Here is a 6,681-nt window from a genome sequence, read left to right as displayed (position 1 = left end):
AGTAGAGAGACGTACATGAGAGTGTTTAGAGGGAAGTTAGGAAAGAGGAACTACTGTAATTAAATTATACTCCTAAAGATATTCTATGACTATCTCTAATCTTAAAGTTCTAAAATTGAAAAACATTGTATCCAAATATATTTACATTATTAAGGATGTTGTCTTACACTTTTGCAACAATTCTATGGGTTTATTGTAACCATTCACATTACATATCCAGAAGCAGCTCATGTCATTTTTTATGCAAGCCAATAATACTAAACGTAATATATTTATATGTATGCACATGACAGCATACCTACATCTACATAAACAAAGCACAGAATATTCCTGACCCACCTTTACTTGGAAAAGCTATAACATTTTTTAAAGATGGGTAAGTCACTGTAAGCTTTATTGAGAACTAGAAAAGTATGATTGCATCTATTTATGAGTACAAAATGATGTTTTGTTATATACACGCAGTAGTTCGTGAGTAGCCATTATTACCACGTGGGGAAGATGTCCCAAATATCTTCTTATCCCACTGAAACCTTCCCTTAACAACCATTCCTCAGTCTGTCAACTCTCCAGCCTCTGATAACTATATATTCACTCTTTTGTGTGTCTCACTGTTTTAGATTCTGCATTTACGTGAGACTAGGAAGTACTGGGCCTTCTGGGTTGTATAATTTCATTTGACATATCTTCCAAATTCATCAATGGTTTTCCAAAGGACAGAATTTCCATCTTTTGAATAGTATTCTTTCTGTATGCTCACCTCATTTACTTTGTCAATCCACCCATTAGTGGGCATATAGGACACTTTAATACTGTGAGCATTGTGGAAAATACTGTAATGGACATGAGAGTGTAGACATCCCCTCAGAACACTGATGTCGTAGGGCTTCTTGTTGTTTTATGGAGCCAGTTTGACCTGTTTGGAACATACATGATTTTGGCTCTAAGATATTGATCAAATAACTATTCTTAATCATAATTTAATCACTGGCAAAGCAAAGTTACTAATGAGTACCTACAATGTTTTCCAAAGATTCAAGTGGGAGACTGAGAGGGAAGTTCTTGTCATTGGTGACACAAAGTAGAGACACATGTAATGGTGATGTGAATTGTACTGGTGGTTGTTTTGCTTATTGATAAATGAAGCTGCACATCTCTTTTGCGAGAGAATAGAGTTTGAGGAGGGCAAAAATGAAATGTGTGCTATTCACAGGAAATTTAATTTGGCTCAGTTCACAAAGCAACTTTTACACGTAGTTCGTTCATTGCATCTTTATGTTGACATGTAAGTAATTTAGAGGGAGTAAATGAAGGGAAAGTAACAACATGGGTGATCCATTTTAAAGAAATCACCCGTTTTTAAGGATAATTATAACATTTTATAGCCGAGTGCATCAGACTGAAAATTAAGCCAATGGACTTTTCCTTCCACACCATGAACCAACTCTGAGGTCTGACTATGTTAACACTATGTCATCTTGTCTGGTGTTTACAAATTTCCATTTACAAGATTGCATTTGAGTCTTTTCTTTTCCAAGAATCCATTTTTTTTCATGAAGAGCACATTAGTTATGATCCAGTTGCTGTCACAGAATATGACAGACCATCAACTTAAGAGAGAAAGGATAGTTTTGATTTCATAGTTCCATGATGATACAGTCCTTCATGGCAAGGTCAAAGCAGTGGGAGTTCAGAGCAGGTGGCACATTGTAACCACTGTCAGGAGCAGAGCAATAAGAGAGAGTAGGGCCAGGCTAAAAAGCCTCAAATGCCTACTGACAATAATCAATTTCTTTAAGCAATGTCTGCACATCCAAAAATTTTCTGACCTTTCCAAATAGCAGCACTAGGTACCAATGATTCAAACCCATGACCCTATCTTAAATATTTTGTATTCAAACCAAAGCATTCCAGCCCTCATCCCCATAAGCTGATGGTCCACACTTAATGCAAATAGCATTCAATGTAACTTTAATGGCCCCATTATCTTAACCAGTCTGAGCACTAGTCAAAAGTCCAAAATCTTAAGGCAGATTCTGTAGTGATATATTGTGTACCCTAATAAACTTGCATGGGGATCAGAGGAAAGAGCCAGCCACTAGATTAGACATAGAGGTCAGGCAGTGGTGGCACACACCCTTAATTTTATCATCTGGCAGGCAGAGAGCCATCTGAATCTCTGTGAGTTCAAGGCCACACTGGAAACAGAGCCAGGCAATGGTGACACACACCTTTAATCCCAGTACAGGGAAGCACACATGTCTTTAATCCCAGGAAGTGATGTCTGGCCAGAGAAAGGTATATAAGGCATGAGGAAACAGGAACTCACGCTCTTTAGGCTGAGAGTTTCATAGAAGTAAGAACTATTGGTTGCTGTCTGCTTCTCTAATCTTTCAGCTTTCACTCTGATATCTGGCTCTGGGTTTTTTAATAAGAGACCACCTAAAATTCAAACAACAATATTCTCAACTAATCACAAATGCAAGGTAACTTCTTAACTTGTAACCTAAGTAAAATAAAATGTCATAGAGAGTAATTATTTTCATTCCAAAAGGTAAGAATACTGGCATAGCAAGGAAATGTTGGCCAAAGCAAGAACAGTATCCAGCTGGGCCAACACCAAACCTCCATGCCCAGCCCATAAGACTTGAAAAGGAATCATTGCAGCTGCAAAGGGCGTGGAGGCCTCGTCTGTGCAACGCTGCTGCCTGTAGCACACACAGCCTCTCTGCTGTGCCAACTCGATTCCATGTGCGAAGCTTTCTTCAGCAGATATATTGCACTGGCACCTCCAACTCCCTGAGGTCTCCATTGCTTTGTCTTCATGGCTTCACACAAAGTCCTCTCAGAACCCCGCTTGCATGGATTCTAACCTGCCACACATTGTCTGGACAGAGATGCTTGCCAAGTTCTGCAGACAGCTACAGATGTATTCTGTACCCTTGCATCACTGTTGTATTAGCTTCTTGGTTTCTGAGGAAACATTCTTCTAGGCAGTTGCTTTCCAGGATCCAGAAACTATTTCTTCATTCTGAGCTTAGGCACTCAAGTTTCAAATATATTTGTATTTTCGCAATTTGGAGTTTGTTTTAGTTTGGTTTGGTTTGGGTATTTTTATTTTGGTTTTTCGAGACAGGGTTTCTCTGTGTAGCTGTCCTGGAACTTGCTCTGTAGACCAGGCTGGACTTAAACTCACAGTGTTTGCCTGCCTCTGCATTACAAGTGCTAGGTGTCTGCCATGATTGCCCAGCAAGTTGGAGTCTTTAATGGGTGTTGGTTTTTCACACCTCAGAGAGCTTTCATTAATGACCCAATACAGAGGATCAGGTTTCACTTTAATGGAGCTATTTCCTTTATCAAGTAGAGATGCTTTATATTCAAACCTCAGTCTTAACTCACACATTTTTCCTTACCATAGTCACATTTATGTCTTTTTTACTCACTTATTGCTATACACCTGCCTGTCCATCTATTTGTTTATCTCTCTATATATAGATATATATCTCTATCTCAGTGTAGATCTGAAAGAGAGCAACTAGAAATAGCCACAACACAACCTAAATTTTCTACTATGAAACATGTTGGGCCAGTACTTTTCAATTTAATCTCAATCCAGTTTTTAGAGGTACCTAAAGATTCTTTACCGCAGTATAACCCTGAGAGACCGATAGGTCATCCTTACTCACCTCTACAACACCATGAGTCAGGATTAAGGGTATGGTATCATTTATCTACCTCCTGACATTACAAACTCCCATTAGAATGGTCTCTTAGGCTCTGCGTGTCACAGTTGAGGGCTTATCTTGCTCAACGTTTCAAACTATTCCATGTTCCTGCTGCAAAGGATGTTCAAAGGCCTTAGAACCACAAGGTCATAACAATCAGAACATCAGTACTGCCTAGTGCCAATCTTCTGTCTGAGCTGCTTTGTGTAACAGGTAAAGCATGGATTAGGGTTTGCATTTCCTGGAGAATACAGTCCCTGTGGCCCAGATTAAAACAGTGGGCACATCGTATACACACTCAGGAAGCAGAGCAAAAATCAGAAGTGGGTGGGGTTATGGAGACTCAAGGCCTCCTTGTGCTGACCCACTTCCTCCAGCAGGTCTGCACCTCCTAAGAATTCTGTAACCTTCCCAATCAGTGACAGCATATGAGAACTAAGTACCCAACGTGAGAACCAATGGGGCCTTTTCACATTCACTGTAACAGTGTTGGTCTTTTTCCATTCAGAGTTTGTGTAAATTCTATAGTCATGTTTTCAAATATTCTACATTGTGGTTTTTGCATCTTATACTGTTCAACTCATTTCCCTCTTTCTCGTATTGTTTCAATACCCAGAGAAATTATAAACTGTCATGGCAAGAATATTCCTGAATGATGCTATAAGACTTCATGTAGCTCAAGATATAAAGCCCAGTGTGTCTGTTCACCTTCTTCCTAATGAGATGCATTTGAGATCTTGGCAAGAAGGTGCATCCAGATGTCTGACTCAGAGCCAAAGAAATATATGAAAACAAATGATAGAAAAATTTTAAGAGGGAAAATAGTTTTTAAATCAATCATTTATACACCTGAATTGATTTTTTATTAAAAAAAAAAAATCGAGCCGGGCCGTGGTGGCGCACGCCTTTAATTCCAGCACTCGGGAGGCAGAGCCAGGCAGATCTCTGTGAGTTTGAGGCCAGCCTGGGCTACCAAGTGAGTCCCAGGAAAGGCGCAAAGCTACACAGAGAAACCTTGTCTCGAAAGAAAAAAAATTAAAAATAAAATAAAAAAGCCCAGCGGTGGCGCACGCCTTTAATCTCAGCACTCAGGAGGCAGAAGCAGGTGGATCTCTGTGAGTTCCAGGCCAGTCTGGTCTACAAAGTGAGTTCCAGGAAAGGTGAAAAACTACACAGAGAAACCCTGTCTCGGAAAAAAAAAAAAGGAAAAAGAAAGAAAGAAAAAAATCAAAAGAGTTGTGATATAGATTTTAAACCAAAAGTTTATTCATTTATTGGAGAACATAATTTGATGAAGTAAAATTCAGATAATATGAATTTCAAAACAACAAATAACTGGAATTAGCTCTTAAAGTCATCGATAATTATTTTATAATAATATTACTAACACAGACATGCACAGTTAACTTTTTAATCCTTAAATTAACATATGTAAAATTTATATCATATTGCATATATTTATATGCAAAACACAGAATCAAATATTATGATGCACTGCAAAAGAGAGGAAAAGGTGATACAAAAAAAAGGTGCTCATTTTGTAACCTTTTTCAGAGCACCCAAAACTTCCTTGTTTCTTAAGCTGTAAATAAAGGGGTTTAGCAGAGGAATCACAACTGTGTAAAACAGTGAATATATTTTATCCTGGTTTTTACCTGAAGCAGAACCATGGTGACCTACATACATGAAGACAAGAGGCCCGTAGAACAAAGAGACAGACAGCAAGTGGGCACTGCAGGTGAAGAAGGCTTTCTTTCTGCCCTTCTTAGACTTCATGTTCAGGACAGCAAATAGGACACGGGCATAAGAGACTACAATAATGACAAAGGTACCAATTTGTACAGAAGAAGCAATAATAAACATCACCAATGCATTAAGAGATGGATCCGTGCAAGAGATTGTAAAGAGTAGCAAGATTTCACAGTAGAAATGATCGATAACATTAGACCTACAGAATGTTAATCTAAATAATAACCCTACATGAACTGTAGGATTTAGAAAACCAAATATATATGACATACTTATTAACACAGTGCAGAGTCTTTTGGACATCACAACTACATAGTGCAGAGGGTTGCATATGGCCGCATAGCGGTCATAGGCCATCGCTACCAATAGGAAAATTTCTGTGGTTGCACTAAAAGCAAAAAAATAAAATTGGGCAAAACACTCAGCCAAGATATTATGTCATTCTTATTTAAAATTTTTACAAGTATTTTTGGAGTAACAGAGGATGAAGTACAGGCATCAGCAAAGGCTAAATTTCCAAGGAAAAGGTACATGGGAGTGTGAAGGTGGGGATCCTTCCAGATGAGAAAGATTAAGCCAAGGTTGCCCACCATGGTGGTGACATAGATGAAGAAGAACACCAGGAACAAGGGGACTTGCAGCTCTGGACGATCTGTTATTCCTCTGAGAACAAACTCAGTCAGCTGGGTCCAGTTTCCTTCCATCACACCCATTCAGGCTGCTCACTGCAAGGAGGAAAGAGACAAAGAAAACATGGCCAACACTCAATGAGAATAGATAGGATCATATTATAGTCCACACTATCGTACATGCCAAAATCTCCTTAATGAATAAGAACACAGTGTACTGTTTCTGCTTCTGAAGCCTCCCTGAAATAGAAAAAAATTGCTGATCAATTTTGATGTATACATTTTAAACATGCAATTATCTGAAAAGTAACTGAGAAAGCATAATCATAGACATTGATTTACCTGGCATTATGCACATTGCCCTAAATAATTATAAATTACTTTCCATTTAATACATGTTAAGATTATGTTTAATTTAAATATATTTGTAATATATAACTTTTATACAAAAAATAGAATGATGGAAATTCAAAATGCACTTTATAAATATTTTCAATACAAGCTCAAACTGAGATGTCTCACTGTATGAAGTACTGCTTTACATAATGGCACTTTCTCTCTGGTTTACAATGGATGTT

General features: G+C 38.2%; 1 pseudogene; it reads right to left on the bottom strand.

The window, feature by feature from the left end:
* Nucleotides 1-5,258: 5,258 nt before the first annotated feature.
* LOC114700024 lies at nucleotides 5,259-6,187 on the bottom strand (annotated as a pseudogene).
* Between the last annotated feature and the right edge of the window lie 494 nt (nucleotides 6,188-6,681).

Source organism: Peromyscus leucopus, chromosome 12, assembly GCF_004664715.2.
Source record: "Peromyscus leucopus breed LL Stock chromosome 12, UCI_PerLeu_2.1, whole genome shotgun sequence".
Taxonomy (NCBI): Eukaryota; Metazoa; Chordata; class Mammalia; order Rodentia; family Cricetidae; genus Peromyscus; species Peromyscus leucopus.
This window is presented reverse-complemented; position numbering and strand designations above follow the sequence as displayed.